Source organism: Oncorhynchus masou, chromosome 28, assembly GCF_036934945.1.
Source record: "Oncorhynchus masou masou isolate Uvic2021 chromosome 28, UVic_Omas_1.1, whole genome shotgun sequence".
NCBI lineage: Eukaryota > Metazoa > Chordata > Actinopteri > Salmoniformes > Salmonidae > Oncorhynchus > Oncorhynchus masou.
In genome coordinates this window covers 36,169,877-36,185,332 of record NC_088239.1, presented here as the reverse complement: position 1 = coordinate 36,185,332, position 15,456 = coordinate 36,169,877, and the positions used below count along the sequence as shown (strand labels likewise).

At 39.7% G+C, this 15,456-nt stretch overlaps 7 non-coding genes across 7 annotated transcripts; 6 read left to right on the top strand and 1 right to left on the bottom strand.

Moving 5' to 3' along the window:
• Positions 1 to 1,002: 1,002 nt before the first annotated feature.
• trnaa-cgc (transfer RNA alanine (anticodon CGC)) lies at positions 1,003 to 1,074 on the bottom strand. The gene has a single exon. It is a non-coding gene; the product is annotated as a tRNA-Ala (tRNA).
• An 831-nt stretch (positions 1,075 to 1,905) lies between these two features.
• trnaa-cgc (transfer RNA alanine (anticodon CGC)) lies at positions 1,906 to 1,977 on the top strand. The gene has a single exon. It is a non-coding gene; the product is annotated as a tRNA-Ala (tRNA).
• A 382-nt stretch (positions 1,978 to 2,359) lies between these two features.
• Positions 2,360 to 2,431, top strand: trnat-ugu (transfer RNA threonine (anticodon UGU)). Its single transcript has one exon. It is a non-coding gene; the product is annotated as a tRNA-Thr (tRNA).
• A 1,311-nt stretch (positions 2,432 to 3,742) lies between these two features.
• On the top strand, positions 3,743 to 3,814 carry trnaa-ugc (transfer RNA alanine (anticodon UGC)). The gene has a single exon. It is a non-coding gene; the product is annotated as a tRNA-Ala (tRNA).
• Positions 3,815 to 4,196: 382 nt separating this feature from the next.
• On the top strand, positions 4,197 to 4,268 carry trnat-ugu (transfer RNA threonine (anticodon UGU)). The gene has a single exon. It is a non-coding gene; the product is annotated as a tRNA-Thr (tRNA).
• A 1,308-nt stretch (positions 4,269 to 5,576) lies between these two features.
• trnaa-ugc (transfer RNA alanine (anticodon UGC)) lies at positions 5,577 to 5,648 on the top strand. Its single transcript has one exon. It is a non-coding gene; the product is annotated as a tRNA-Ala (tRNA).
• Positions 5,649 to 7,771: 2,123 nt separating this feature from the next.
• trnat-ugu (transfer RNA threonine (anticodon UGU)) lies at positions 7,772 to 7,843 on the top strand. The gene has a single exon. It is a non-coding gene; the product is annotated as a tRNA-Thr (tRNA).
• Positions 7,844 to 15,456: the final 7,613 nt, after the last annotated feature.

Sequence of the window (15,456 nt, the reverse complement as noted above, 5' to 3'; positions counted from 1 at the left end):
GCCGCCATGACTTTTTCTTACTAAAGCTAAATGAGTTTGAACTTGGGGTGGAGGTAAGATTAGGAATTGGAAACTACTTGTGCGGAGCTCTTAGTTCATGGGGCAATCTCGTTCAAGGGTCACGTGATCCCCCCGATTTAACCTTATTTAACTAGGCAAGTCAGTTAAGAACACATTCTTATTTACAATGTTATGTATTGCTCATCATTGGTGTCGGCTGTTGTTTACTTATTTATTTGTTGTCTCATCACATTATTGTCCAAAAAAACGGAAACGTAGCTAATACACCAGTATTTATTGTTTCGAGTGGTGGGTGTTGTTATCGTGACCAGTGAGCTGAGATAAGGCGGAGCTTTACCTAGCATAGACTAAAAAGATGACCTGGAACCAGTGGGTCTGGCGATGAATATGTAGCGAGGGCCAGCCGACTAGAGCATAGAGGTCGTAGTGGCCATATCAATACAATTGACCCTTTCTTTACACTGTTCTAATGAAAGTACATTTCCATAATATCATCTAGCTTCCATAAACTTCGAACAAGGCTTGAACCCAGGATTGAACCCATGTGCTTCAGTTTACAAAAACTGATGACTTTGCACATCTATTTCCTTCTTAAAATGTGGCCACTATGCCACTCAATGCTGAAATATATTTATCAACATTCTGGAAAGTAGTAGTTGTGTAATGTGAATCTGGCATACAAATAACATCTCTGTTTCCTGTGAGAATTTCAACATTCTGGAAAGTAGGAGTTGAGTAATGTGAATTTGGCACACAAATATTCAGTGGAGAACATACAAGCAAGTATGGACAGTCATTAACCCATGAACTTCAGTTTTTGAAAATGATGCAATACAAGTTGGCAACCATGCCACTTCTGTTCCATAAATGTAAGAACAGGGATTGAACACAAGTTCTTCAGATTACTTAGCACATCTCTGTTTCCTGTTGAGAATTTCAACATCCTGGAAAGTAGGAGATGGGCCATTGCAAACATTTTAGTGGAGAAGCTGGGGATTGAACCCAGGACCTCATACATGCGAAGCATACGTTCTACCACTGAGCTACATCCCCTTTCTCTGAAAGAAAAAATCTTATTTTTTAAAATTTAACCTATAATTAACCAGGTAAGCCAGTTGAGAACAAGTTTTAATATTCACCTGCGACCTGGTCAAGATAAAGCAAAGCAGCGCAACACAAACAACAACACAGAGTTACAGATGGAATAAACAAGCGTACAGTCAATAACACAATAGAAGAAAAAAAAGAAAGTCTATATACAGTGCGTGCAAATGGAGGTAAGGCAATAAATAGGCCATAGTAGCAAAGTATTTACAATTTAGCAAATTAACACTGGAGTGTGTAAAGAAATGTTAATTCTTATGCAGGTGACCATCTTATGCAGGTGACCAACTTACTGCTATTGCCTTGCTGTAACTTAAACACATAGCAACGTATTTTCACAGACTCACTTAAATCATCCACAACACTGTCAAAATAGGATACATCCTAGCCACAGGTGCTAGCCTTCAGTTCGGCCACAACATCCAGTGAGGACACGAACGCACACACATTACACACTAACTACCGAGGACATACAGATAAGACTCCTACACACATTGGCAGGGAGAAACAGAATAGGGAGAGACAACCTTGACTTGGAGACAAACCAGCGCACACACATAACCTCCTTTTTCTAGCTGAACATTGTGTGACTGAGAACAGGCATGGAGGGATTCTACGATGACGGACAGACAACTGAGCCAATGACGGAAGACTACACCCCAGCCTGAGCCTGAACCAATCCGAAGAACTGAACTTCTAGAATCAACCTACTTTCTGTTCTGTATTAATTGCTTGTGCAAACGATTAGAGGGGCTATTAGAATTTTTTCTTTCTGGGAAAGGGGATGTAGCTCAGTGGTAGAGCGCATGCTTCGCATGTATGAGGTCCTGGGTTCAAACCCCAGCTTCTCCACTAAAATATTTTCAATGGCCCATCTCCTACTTTCCAGGATGTTGAAATTCTCAACAGGAAACAGAGATGCGCTAAATAATTTGCTCTTGTAATCTGAAGAACATGTGTTCAATCCCTGTTCTTACATTTATGGAACAGAAGTGGCACGGTTGCCAACTTGTATTGCATCATTTTCAAAAACCGAAGTTCATGGGTTAATGACTGTCCATACTTGCTTGTATGTTCTCCACTGAGTATTTGTGTGCCAAATTCACATTACTCAACTTCTACTTTCCAGAATGTTGAAATTCTCACAGGAAACAGAGATGTTATTTGTATGCCAAATTCACATTACACAACTACTACTTTCCAGAATGTTGATAAATATATTCCAGCATTGAGTGGCATAGTGGCCAAGCGGTAAGGCGTCGGTCTTGTAAACCGAAGATCATGGGTTCAAATCCCATCTGTGCCTTACTGAAAGATAGCTGGTACCATGGGATGGTTCATTCAATGGATGACTTTGAAGAATAAAAAAGTTTCCTCAAAATGGCAACCCTGCTAATTAAATAGTAAGGTGAAGTGCCTCTACGTTAGAGCTAATACTTGAAATGCATGCGCTCTGAAGTTAATCCCCAAATTCTCTGATGAGTATATTTAGTTGTGAAATTAGCTTTTGCACAAACTCTACTTTCCAGAATGTAGACATTTTAAGAAGGAAATAGATGTGCAAAGTCATCTGTTTTTGTAAACTGAAGCACATGGGTTCAATCCTGGGTTCAAGCCTTGTTCGACGTTTATGGAAGCTAGATGATATTATGGAAATGTACTTTCATTAGAACAGTGTAAAGAAAGGGTCAATTGTATTGATATGGCCACTACGACCTGTATGCTCTAGTCGGCTGGCCCTCGCTACATATTCATCGCCAGACCCACTGGTTCCAGGTCATCTTTTTAGTCTATGCTAGGTAAAGCTGCGCCTTATCTCAAATCACTGGTCACGATAACAACACCCACCCGTAGCAAGCGCTCCAGCAGGTATATCTCACTGGTCATCCCCAAATCCAACACCTCCTTTTTCCGCCTTTCCTTCCAGTTCTCTGCTGACAATGACTGGAACGAATTGCAAAAATCGCTGAAGCTGGAGACATTTCCCTCACTAACTTTCAGTGTTGCCAACTTAGCGACTTAGTCGCTGTATTTAGCAAGTATTCAGACCCCTCTGAATACTTGCAGACATTTTTATTTTACTCACTTTTGGTCTCTTCCACAATGTTATTCCTCACAGCCAATAGCTACTTTCCTTACTGAGGTGTTGGCAACACCGCTAACTTTAAACATCGGCTATCTGAGCAGCTAACTGATCGCTGCAGCTGTACAAAGCCCATCTGTAAATAGCCCACCCAATCTACCTACCTCATCCCCATATTGTTTGAATATACTTTCTGCTCTTTGCACACCAGTATTTCTACTTGCACATCATCATCTGCTCATCTATCACTCCAGTGTTAATTTGCTAAATTGTAAATACTTTGCTACTATGGCCTATTTATTGCCTTACCTCCATTTGCACGCACTGTATATAGACTTTCTTTTTTTTCTTCTATTGTGTTATTGACTGTACGCTTGTTTATTCCATCTGTAACTCTGTGTTGTTGTTTGTGTTGCGCTGCTTTGCTTTATCTTGGCCAGGTCGCAATTGAATATGAAAACTTGTTCTCAACTGGCTTACCTGGTTAATTATAGGTGAAATTTAAAAAAATTAGAATTTTTTCTTTCAGAGAAAGGGGATGTAGCTCAGTGGTAGAGCGCATGCTTTGCATGTATGAGGTCCTGGGTTCAAACCCCAGCTTCTCCACTAAAATATTTTCAATGGCCCATCTCCTACTTTCCAGGATGTTGAAATTCTCAACAGGAAACAGAGATGTGCTAAATAATTTGCTCTTGTAATCTGAAGAACATGTGTTCAATCCCTGTTCTTACATTTATGGAACAGAAGTGGCACGGTTGCCAACTTGTATTGCATCATTTTCAAAAACCGAAGTTCATGGGTTAATGACTGTCCATACTTGCTTGTATGTTCTCCACTGAGTATTTGTGTGCCAAATTCACATTACTCAACTTCTACTTTCCAGAATGTTGAAATTCTCACAGGAAACAGAGATGTTATTTGTATGCCAAATTCACATTACACAACTACTACTTTCCAGAATGTTGATAAATATATTTCAGCATTGAGTGGCATAGTGGCCAAGCGGTAAGGCGTCGGTCTTGTAAACCGAAGATCATGGGTTCAAATCCCATCTGTGCCTTACTGAAAGATAGCTGGTACCATGGGATGGTACATTCACTGGATGACTTTGAAGAAAAAAAACGTTTTCTCAAAATGGCAACACTGCTAATTATATAGTAAGGGGATGTGCCTCTAAGGTAGAGCTAATACTTGAAAATGCATGCGCTCTGAAGTTAATCCCCAAATTCTCTGATGAGTATATTTAGTTGTGAAATTAGCTTTTGCACAACTCTACTTTCCAGAATGTAGACATTTTAAGAAGGAAATAGATGTGCAAAGTCATCTGTTTTTGTAAACTGAAGCACATGGGTTCAATCTTGGGTTCAAGCCTTGTTCGACGTTTATGGAAGCTAGATGATATTATGGAAATGTACTTTCATTAGAACAGTGTAAAGAAAGGGTCAATTGTATTGATATGGCCACTACGACCTGTATGCTCTAGTCGGCTGGCCCTCGCTACATATTCATCGCCAGACCCACTGGTTCCAGGTCATCTTTTTAGTCTATGCTAGGTAAAGCTGCGCCTTATCTCAAATCACTGGTCACGATAACAACACCCACCCGTAGCAAGCGCTCCAGCAGGTATATCTCACTGGTCATCCCCAAATCCAACACCTCCTTTTTCCGCCTTTCCTTCCAGTTCTCTGCTGACAATGACTGGAACGAATTGCAAAAATCTGAAGCTGGAGACATTTCCCTCACTAACTTTCAGTGTTGCCAACTTAGCGACTTAGTCGCTGTATTTAGCAAGTATTCAGACCCCTCTGAATACTTGCAGACATTTTTATTTTACTCACTTTTGGTCTCTTCCACAATGTTATTCCTCACAGCCAATAGCTACTTTCCTTACTGAGGTGTTGGCAACACCGCTAACTTTAAACATCGGCTATCTGAGCAGCTAACTGATCGCTGCAGCTGTACAAAGCCCATCTGTAAATAGCCCACCCAATCTACCTACCTCATCCCCATATTGTTTGAATATACTTTCTGCTCTTTGCACACCAGTATTTCTACTTGCACATCATCATCTGCTCATCTATCACTCCAGTGTTAATTTGCTAAATTGTAAATACTTTGCTACTATGGCCTATTTATTGCCTTACCTCCATTTGCACGCACTGTATATAGACTTTCTTTTTTTCTTCTATTGTGTTATTGACTGTACGCTTGTTTATTCCATCTGTAACTCTGTGTTGTTGTTTGTGTTGCGCTGCTTTGCTTTATCTTGGCCAGGTCGCAATTGAATATGAAAACTTGTTCTCAACTGGCTTACCTGGTTAATTATAGGTGAAATGTAAAAAAATTAGAATTTTTTCTTTCAGAGAAAGGGGATGTAGCTCAGTGGTAGAGCGCATGCTTTGCATGTATGAGGTCCTGGGTTCAAACCCCAGCTTCTCCACTAAAATATTTTCAATGGCCCATCTCCTACTTTCCAGGATGTTGAAATTCTCAACAGGAAACAGAGATGTGCTAAATAATTTGCTCTTGTAATCTGAAGAACATGTGTTCAATCCCTGTTCTTACATTTATGGAACAGAAGTGGCACGGTTGCCAACTTGTATTGCATCATTTTCAAAAACCGAAGTTCATGGGTTAATGACTGTCCATCCCATCTGTTCTCCACTGAAAGATTTGGTACCATGGGACTGGTACTTTACTTTCCAGAATGTTGAAATTTCACAGGAAACAGAGATGTTAATTTACACAACTTTTTGAAAATCGCATGTTGAATAAAATGAAAATAATCATGGGTTCAAATCCCATCTGTGCCTTACTGAAAGATAGCTGGTACAATGGTACACACTGTGACTCTGAGAAAAAAAAAACGTTTTCTCAAAATGGCAACACTGCTTTTATATAGTAAGGGGATGTGCCTCTACGGTAGAGCTAATACTTGAAATGCATGCGCTCTGAAGTTAATCCCCAAATTCTCTGATGAGTATATTTAGTTGTGAAATTAGCTTTTGCACAACTCTACTTTCCAGAATGTAGACATTTTAAGAAGGAAATAGATGTGCAAAGTCATCTGTTTTTGTAAACTGAAGCACATGGGTTCAATCCTGGGTTCAAGCCTTGTTCAACGTTTATGGAAGCTAGATGATATTATGGAAATGTACTTTCATTAGAACAGTGTAAAGAAAGGGTCAATTGTATTGATATGGCCACTACGACCTGTATGCTCTAGTCGGCTGGCCCTCGCTACATATTCATCGCCAGACCCACTGGTTCCAGGTCATCTTTTTAGTCTATGCTAGGTAAAGCTGCGCCTTATCTCAAATCACTGGTCACGATAACAACACCCACCCGTAGCAAGCGCTCCAGCAGGTATATCTCACTGGTCATCCCCAAATCCAACACCTCCTTTTTCCGCTTTCCTTCAAGTTCTCTGCTGACAATGACTGGAACGAATTGCAAAAATCGCTGAAGCTGGAGACATTTCCCTCACTAACTTTCAGTGTTGCCAACTTAGCGACATAGTCGCTTCATTGAAGTATTCAGACCCCTCTGAATACTTGCAGACATTTTTATTTTACTCACTTTTGGTCTCTTCCATCTTCGCTGAATTTATTTTACTCACTTTTGTATGTTATTCCTCACAGCCAATAGCTACTTTCCTTACTGAGGTGTTGGCAACACCGCTAACTTTAAACATCGGCTATCTGAGCAGCTAACTGATCGCTGCAGCTGTAAAAGCCCATCTGTAAATAGCCCACCCAATCTACCTACCTCATCCCCATATTGTTTGAATATACTTTCTGCTCTTTGCACACCAGTATTTCTACTTGCACATCATCATCTGCTCATCTATCACTCCAGTGTTAATTTGCTAAATTGTAAATACTTTGCTACTATGGCCTATTTATTGCCTTACCTCCATTTGCACGCACTGTATATAGACTTTCTTTTTTTCTTCTATTGTGTTATTGACTGTACGCTTGTTTATTCCATCTGTAACTCTGTGTTGTTGTTTGTGTTGCGCTGCTTTGCTTTATCTTTGGCCAGGTCGCAATTGAATATGAAAACTTGTTCTCAACTGGCTTACCTGGTTAATTATAGGTGAAATTTAAAAATTTTTTTTTCAGAGAAAGGGGATGTAGCTCAGTGGTAGAGCGCATGCTTTTCCTGGGTTCAAAAGCTTCTCCACTGAAATATTTTCAATGGCCCATCTCCTACTTTCCAGGATGTTGAAATTCTCAACAGGAAACAGAGATGTAAATAATTTGCTCTTGTAATCTGAAGAACATGTGTTCAATCCCTGTTCTTACATTTATGGAACAGAAGTGGCACATTGCCAACTTGTATTGCATCATTTTCAAAAACCGAAGTTCATGGGTTAATGACTGTCCATACTTGCTTGTATGTTCTCCACTGAGTATTTGTGTGCCAAATTCACATTACTCAACTTCTACTTTCCAGAATGTTGAAATTCTCACAGGAAACAGAGATGTTATTTGTATGCCAAATTCACATTACACAACTACTACTTTCCAGAATGTTGATAAATATATTTCAGCATTGAGTGGCATAGTGGCCAAGCGGTAAGGCGTCGGTCTTGTAAACCGAAGATCATGGGTTCAAATCCCATCTGTGCCTTACTGAAAGATAGCTGGTACCATGGGATGGTACTTTCACTGGATGACTTTGAAGAAAAAAAAAGTTTTCTCAAAATGGCAACACTGCTAATTATATAGTAAGGGGATGTGCCTCTACGGTAGAGCTAATACTTGAAATGCATGCGCTCTGAAGTTAATCCCCAAATTCTCTGATGAGTATATTTAGTTGTGAAATTAGCTTTTGCACAACTCTACTTTCCAGAATGTAGACATTTTAAGAAGGAAATAGATGTGCAAAGTCATCTGTTTTTGTAAACTGAAGCACATGGGTTCAATCTTGGGTTCAAGCCTTGTTCGACGTTTATGGATAACAGAACACATATGGCAGGCAAAAACCTGAGAAAAATCCTACCAGAAAGTGGGAAATCTGAGGTTGGTCATTTTTCAACTCATTCCCTATTGAAGACCCAGTGGGATATTGGTCATGTTGCACTTCCTAGATGTCAACAGGCTTCCACTAGATGCCAACAGTCTTTAGAACCTGTTTGATACTTCTACTATGAAGTGAGGGCGAATGAGAGGGGAATGAGTCAGAGGTCTGGCAGAATGCCTTGAGCTTGTGACGCTCGTTCACATGAGGGCGAGCTCTGTTCCATCGCAATTCTACAGACAAAGGAATTCTCCAGTTGGAACATTATTGAAGATTTATTTTAACAACATCCTAAAGATTGATTCTATACATCGTTTGACATGTTTCTACGGACTGTAACGGAACTTTGACATTTCGTCTGCTCCTAGTGAACACGCTTCGTGAGATTGGATTTGTTTACAAAACTCGCTGACAAAAGTAGCTATTTGGACATAAATGGACATTATCGAACAAAACAAACATTTATTGTGGAACTGGGATTCCTGGGAGTGCATCCTGATGAAGATCAAAGGTAAGTGAATATTTATGTTTTCTGACTTCTGTTGACTGTACAATATGGCGGATATCTTTTTGGCTTGTTTGGGCTCTGAGCGCCATACTCAGATTATTGCATGGTTTGCTTTTTCCGTAAAGGTTTTTTCAAATCTGACACAGCGGTTGCATTAAGCAGATATATATATCTTTAATTCTGTGCATAAATTTTATTTTCATCAACATTTATTATGAGTATTTCTGTAAATTGATGTGGCTCTCTGCAAAATCACCGGATGTTTTTGGAACAAAGCTCCAAAGTATACTGAGATTCTTTTGATAATTATGAACTTTATCGAACAAAACATACATGTATTGTGTAACATGAAGTCCTATGAGTGTCATCTGATGAAGAGCAAAGGTTATAGAGAATTAATCACTTTCAGATTTTCTCCTCTTTGGCTGGAAAAATGACTGTTTTTCTGTGACTTGGCTCTGACCTAACATAATTGTTTGTTGCTTTTGCCGTAAAGCCTATTTGAAATCGGGCACCGTGGTGGGATTAACAAGAAGTGTATCTTTAAAATGGTGTGAAATACTTGTATGTCTGAGGAATTTTAATTATGAGATTTCTGTTCTTTTGAATTTGGCGCCCTGTACTTTCACTGGCTGTTGTCATATCGATCAGCCCTAAGAAGATTTATCTAGCTCTATGAGGCAAGACAATTGTCATTCAGGATTAAAAGGTGACTGCACTTCCTGATTTGGCCTTAGCTGTGTTCGAATACTCGCACTAACTGTACTGTGACATGAATTGAGTATTTAGTATGCTTATTGGTCATAGTATACCTGTATAAATATATCATAGTATACCTGTATACCTCTGACCCTTCTTTGGACACTTTGGACACTAACTAACCTCCAGATGAGCTTCAATGCCATACAACTCTCCTTCCGTGGCCTCCAACTGCTCTTAAATGAAAGTAAAACTAAATGCATGCTCTTCAACCGATCGCTGCCCGCACCTGTCCGCCCGTTCAGCATCACTACTCTGGACGGTTCTGACTTAGATTATGTGGACTACAAATACCTAGATGTCAGGTTAGACTGTAAACTCTCCTTCCAGACTCACATTAAGCATCTCCAATCCAAAAGCCCCATTTACTACCCACCACTGCAACCTATATGCTCTCGTTGGCTGGCCCTCGCTTCATAATCGTCGCCAAACCCACTGGCTCCAGGTCATCTACAAGTCTCTGCTAGGTAAAGCCCACCTTATCTCAGCTCACTGGTCACCATAGCAGCACCCACCCATAGCACACGCTCCAACAGGAGAATCTCACTGGTCACCCCCAAAGCCAATTCTTCCTTTGGTTGCCTCTCCTTCCAGTGTTCTGCTGCCAATGACTGGAACGAACTGCAAAAATCTCTGAAGCTGGAGACTCCTACCTCCCTCACTAGCTTTAAGCACCAGCTGTCAGAGAAGCTCACAGATCACTGCACCTGTACATAGCTCATCTGTAAATAATGCATCCAATCTACCTCATCCTCATACTGTATGTGTCTTGCTCCTTTGCACCCCAGTATCTCAACTTGCACATTCATCTTCTGCACATCCACAATTCAAGTGTTTAATTGCTAAATTGTATTTACTTTGCCACCATGGCCTACGTATTGCCTTTACCTCTCTTATCCTACCTCATTTCCACATGCTTTATATAGATTTTTCTACTGTATTATTGATTGTGTTTGTTTACTCCATGTGTCAAACTGCTTTGCTTTATCTTGGCCAGGTCGCAGTTGCAAATAAAAACTTGTTCTCAACTAACTTACCTGGTTAAATAAAGGTGAAATGTATTTGTATTTATTTCACGTGACATCAACTGTTCAGGGGAGACTACATCTGAGTGTGCAAAGCTGCTGTCAAGGCAAAGGGTAGATACTTTGAAGAATCTCAAATAGAAAATATATTTTAATTTGTTCAACACTTTTGGTTAACACATGGTTCCATATGTGTTATTTCATAGTTCTGATGTCTTAGAGCATTGGGCCAGTAACTGAAAGGTCGCTGGATCGAATCCCTGAGCTAACAAGGTAAAAATCTGTCATCCTGAGCAAGGCAGTTAACCCAGTGTTCCCCGGGCGCCGAAGACATGGATGTCGATTATGGCAGCCCCCCGCACCTCTGATTCAGAGGGGTTGGGCTAAATGCTGAGACACATTTCAATTGAAGGTATTCAGTTGTACAACTGACTAGGTATCCCCCTTTCCCTTCACTATTACTCTACAATGTAACTTGAATGAGTCGGTGTATCCAAACTTTTGACGGGTACTGTACTTGAACTTAAGGGACAATAAAGAACATTGGCAGAAATTCTTGTCGTTGTATATAAGCGAAAATGCTACCCGCCACAGTCGGTGCTAAAGTAGATTACAGTGGAGGTGTCATTATACCCATAAAACCTAGCTGTCAAACAGGAAAATGGTTCTAGTTGTTCGTCCAAAATTCATTTTTCCCATAATGGATTTTTAGAAACACTTAAACTAAGGGCCGTGTTTTGTGTTTGCTTACCCTGGCGTGACATTTTGATAACCATGTAAATCTCTTGGACAAGATTACTTATCAATATATTCAGCTCAAATTACTCTAATTACCATCAAAGTAGACATTATACAAAACTAGAAAATCCCTGCAAGCTCCTGCACGTCATCTCAAGCTCCATCTTTGCTAACAGGTATTGTGTCAATTTAAAACTTGACTATTTAAATTAATTTTGCAGTTTTATTACTACAGTACATTTAGAAAAGTGCATTAGTTCATCCAGAGATTCTTACCTTTGCCTCGATTCAGCAGTCTCGTCCAGATCCTCATGGCATTAGCAGATAATTAGCATTTCATTTTGTGGGGATAAATACAGGCAAATATATTGAAAGTCACCTTGTACTACAAGGTTATCAAAACATCACGCCAGGGTAAGCCCACAAGAAACACAGCCCTTGTTTTAAGTGTTTCTAAAATCCTCTATGGGAAAAATAAATGGTGTAAAAACAATTGGAACCAGTTCCCTAGTTTTTAATGGGTATTATGACTCATTCTGTGGTACTCTATTATGGTACAATAGTAACAAGAGTCAATAAACCTGTGCTTGTTTTATTAAAAAACATTCAGGTAAATTACGTGTACACTGAGTGTACAAATCATTTGGAACACCTTTCTAATATTGAGTTGCACCCCTTTTGCCCTCAGAACGACCTGAATTCATTGAGGCATGGACTCTACAAGGTGTTGAAAGCACTCCACAGGGACGCTGGCCCCTGTTAATTCCAATGCATCCCACAAGTGTCAAGTTGGCTGGATGTCCTTTGGGTTGTGGACCATTCTTAATACACACAGGAACCTGTTGAGTTTGAAAAACCCAGCAGTGTTGCAGTTCTTGACACACTCAAACTGGTGAGCCTAGCACCTACTGTACAACCATACCTTGTTCAAAAGCCCTGAAATCTTTTGTCTTGCACATTCACCCTCTGAATGGCACACTTACACAATCCATGTCTTGGGCTCCCGAGTTTGGCAGCCGTCTAAGGCACTGCATCTCAGCGCAAGAGCTGTCACTTCAGTCCCTGGTTTAAATCCATGCTGTATCACATCCGCCCATAGGATAGCGCATAATTGGCCCAGCGTCGTCCGGGTTTGGCCGGGGTAGGCCGTCATTGTAAATAAGAATTTGTTCTGAACTGAACTGCCTAGTTACAGTTTGACAATTGCTTACATATGATTTCTGAAACTATAGTTCCTTTTCTCTAGACTCTACACACACACACAACCCCAAAATGTCAGACATCTCTTGCAAAACCAAACACTTAATTCAAAACTATTTGAACTCTTCTCAAAATGGTGTTTTTGCATCAAAACTCCACACAGACCAAAATGATTAGCTCTTATACACGCCAACGTACATGAATGTGCACAAATGTATACAGTATGTATACATATTCTATATTTACACTATAAACAGAAATGCAAGGGGGAAAAAATACAATTGATTTATTTAAATACATTCTATTTTCGTGATGAACAGTAACAGACAAAACAAACAGTACAAGATAAACATATGCTTGTCACTATGAAGAAAAAAACAGTGTGCATCCTGTCTCCTAATTGGGGCTGACCACAGCACCTCATGTTCTCTCTGGCTATACAGCGGGGGAAGTAGCAGCCCAGTAGCAGTATCCAGCCCTGGCATGCCCCTCGTCTATGTCACCAGAGTCTTTGTCCTCGTCCCCCTCTTACTCTCTTGCTCCAAAATTGGCCTCCATTGTTGTCCAAATCAAGAAAGCCAACCCGAAGCCTATTTATGGTGCTAAACTCTGATTTCTAAGTGCAGAAATTAGCTATAAGTGTTTTCACAGGTGTAGGTAATCGGTAAATGAGTGTGGCATTTTGAATGGCAGTGTTTTCCAAATGAAACACAAGACCTGTTAGTTATGAATGATGTGTCTAATGTAGAGAACTATGTTTAGTGTTTGGCAAAAATATTGTTTTACAATTGCAAACTGAGTGTAAAGCAGATAATGTGCTTTCAGTTTTGCAGACTTGGTCTAAATATTAGGTACATGAGTTAATGGTTTCACTGAGTGTGCCTCAAGTACCACTTTTAGTGTGTAAGCGATTGTAAAAAGTAAATAAAAGTTAAATATAAAATAAATGTCTCAATTGTCTTAAGGCTTAAAAATCCTTTAATTTACTGCAGTGGGCTAAATCGCTGTCAGTTTCTTGGTAGTTTTATTAAACAAATCTACTTTGAAAAAAGTACACACCTCACACACATGGGTATATGTTTAAAACAATTAAGACACATGTACCATGTCAGATATAGAGTTGAAATGTATTAAATTCTGAGTTTGCATTCCAATATTACACTTTAAAGACTTCACAGAAGACTGAAATATAACAAAACAGTTTGACTTAGAAGCACAACATTTTTGGCATCTAACCTTTTAAGGATAGGGGTCAGCATTTTCACTTTTGGATAAATAGCTTGCACAATTTCAACTTCCTGCTACTAATGCCAGGAAAATATTATATGCATATGATTAGTAGGTGTGGATAGAAAACTCTGAAATTTAAAACTGGTTCAATCATGTCTGACTATAACATAAATTATGTTATAGTCAGACAAAACCCCAAAGAAAAACTGTTCAGAATTTTGATATTTTTTTGCCTTTGACCGTCCCCTCAGTTGTCTTTGCCAAGGGATATTTGATAGTGACCATTTTACAGTTCCTACGACTTCCACAGGATGTCACCAGTCTTTGGAATTGGGTTGAAGTTAATCATTGGTGCAAAGAAGAAGCACATCCTGGAACAACGTGACACTGTTGAGAGTTACGCAAGAGGGAAAAAGGTGCATGTTTTGTTTACTTGCTCTATTGAATACAGATTGCCCCGTCTACAATTTGATTGATTTATTAACGTTTTAAAATACCTAAAGTTGTATTACAAAAGTAGTTTGAAATATTTTGGCAAAGTTTATAGGCAACTTTTGAAATGTTTTGTAGTGACGTTGTGTTTTGGCAAGCTGTTTTTTCCGGATCAAACCTGCTTTATAAATGGACATTTTGGGTATACATGAACGGAATTAATCGAAAAAAAGGACCAATTGTGATGTTTATGGGACATATTGAAGTGCCAATAATGAAGCTCGTCAAAGGTAATGCATGTTTTATATTTTATTTCAGAGTTGTGTAGCGCCTGCTACGCTAGTTCTTTTGTTTACAACTGGTTCAGGTGGGTGCATGCTATCAGATAATAGCTTCTCATGCTTTCACCGAAAAGATTTTTTTAAATCTGACTTGTTGGCAGGATTCACAACGAGTGAAGCTTTAATTGAGTATCCTGCATGTGTGATTTAATGAATGTTTGAGTTTTGTAGCGTTTTATTTGAATTTGGCACTCTGCATTTCCCGGGGCAATTGGCCACTTGAGACGCTAGCGTCTCACTATCCCCAAGAGTGTCTTCAGAATATGGCCATTTTGACATGAATTTAAAAATGCCTCAGATAGGACCAAAAAAAAAAAAGTGTCTGGAGCTATCCATCAGGGTAAGAGTGACAACAGGTCCACATGTCAAAATGGGGGAAATCTTAGCAAATGGCTCAATGGTTATTCATGAGAATCATGTTGTTGTATTGTTGAGTCTATCATGGGATCTCATCTGAAATCTGTGGCTTGACTACAAACCTGTAACCTATGCTACTGTGGCCTATAGAGCTAGAAGGCTGGATAACCAGGTGTGTAAAGGTGTGAGGTGGGATAGATGGCCTGCAGTCCTATCCCAAATGGACAACTAATCCCTATGTACTTGTGGAGATCTGAGAGGATGTGATTGGTATGAGAAACAGAACTAAACTTCCACCTCAGGAGGGGTCAAACAATGTATTTTTCATTGTCGGCAGAGTTCAAACCTGCGCAGGAAGATCCTAATGGATTTCAAGTCCATCGCCTTAACTGGACTGGGATATGTTTCGTATTGCGTCAGACAACAACATTGACGAATACGCTGATTCGGTGTGAGAGTTCATTATAACGTGCGTTGAAGATGTCGTTCCCATAGCAACGATTAAAACATTCCCAAACCAGAAACCGTGGAGTGATGGCAGAATTTGCGTGAAACTGAAAGCGAACCACTGCATTTAATCAGGGCAAGGTGACCGGAAATATGACTGAATACAAACAGTGTAGCTATTCCCTC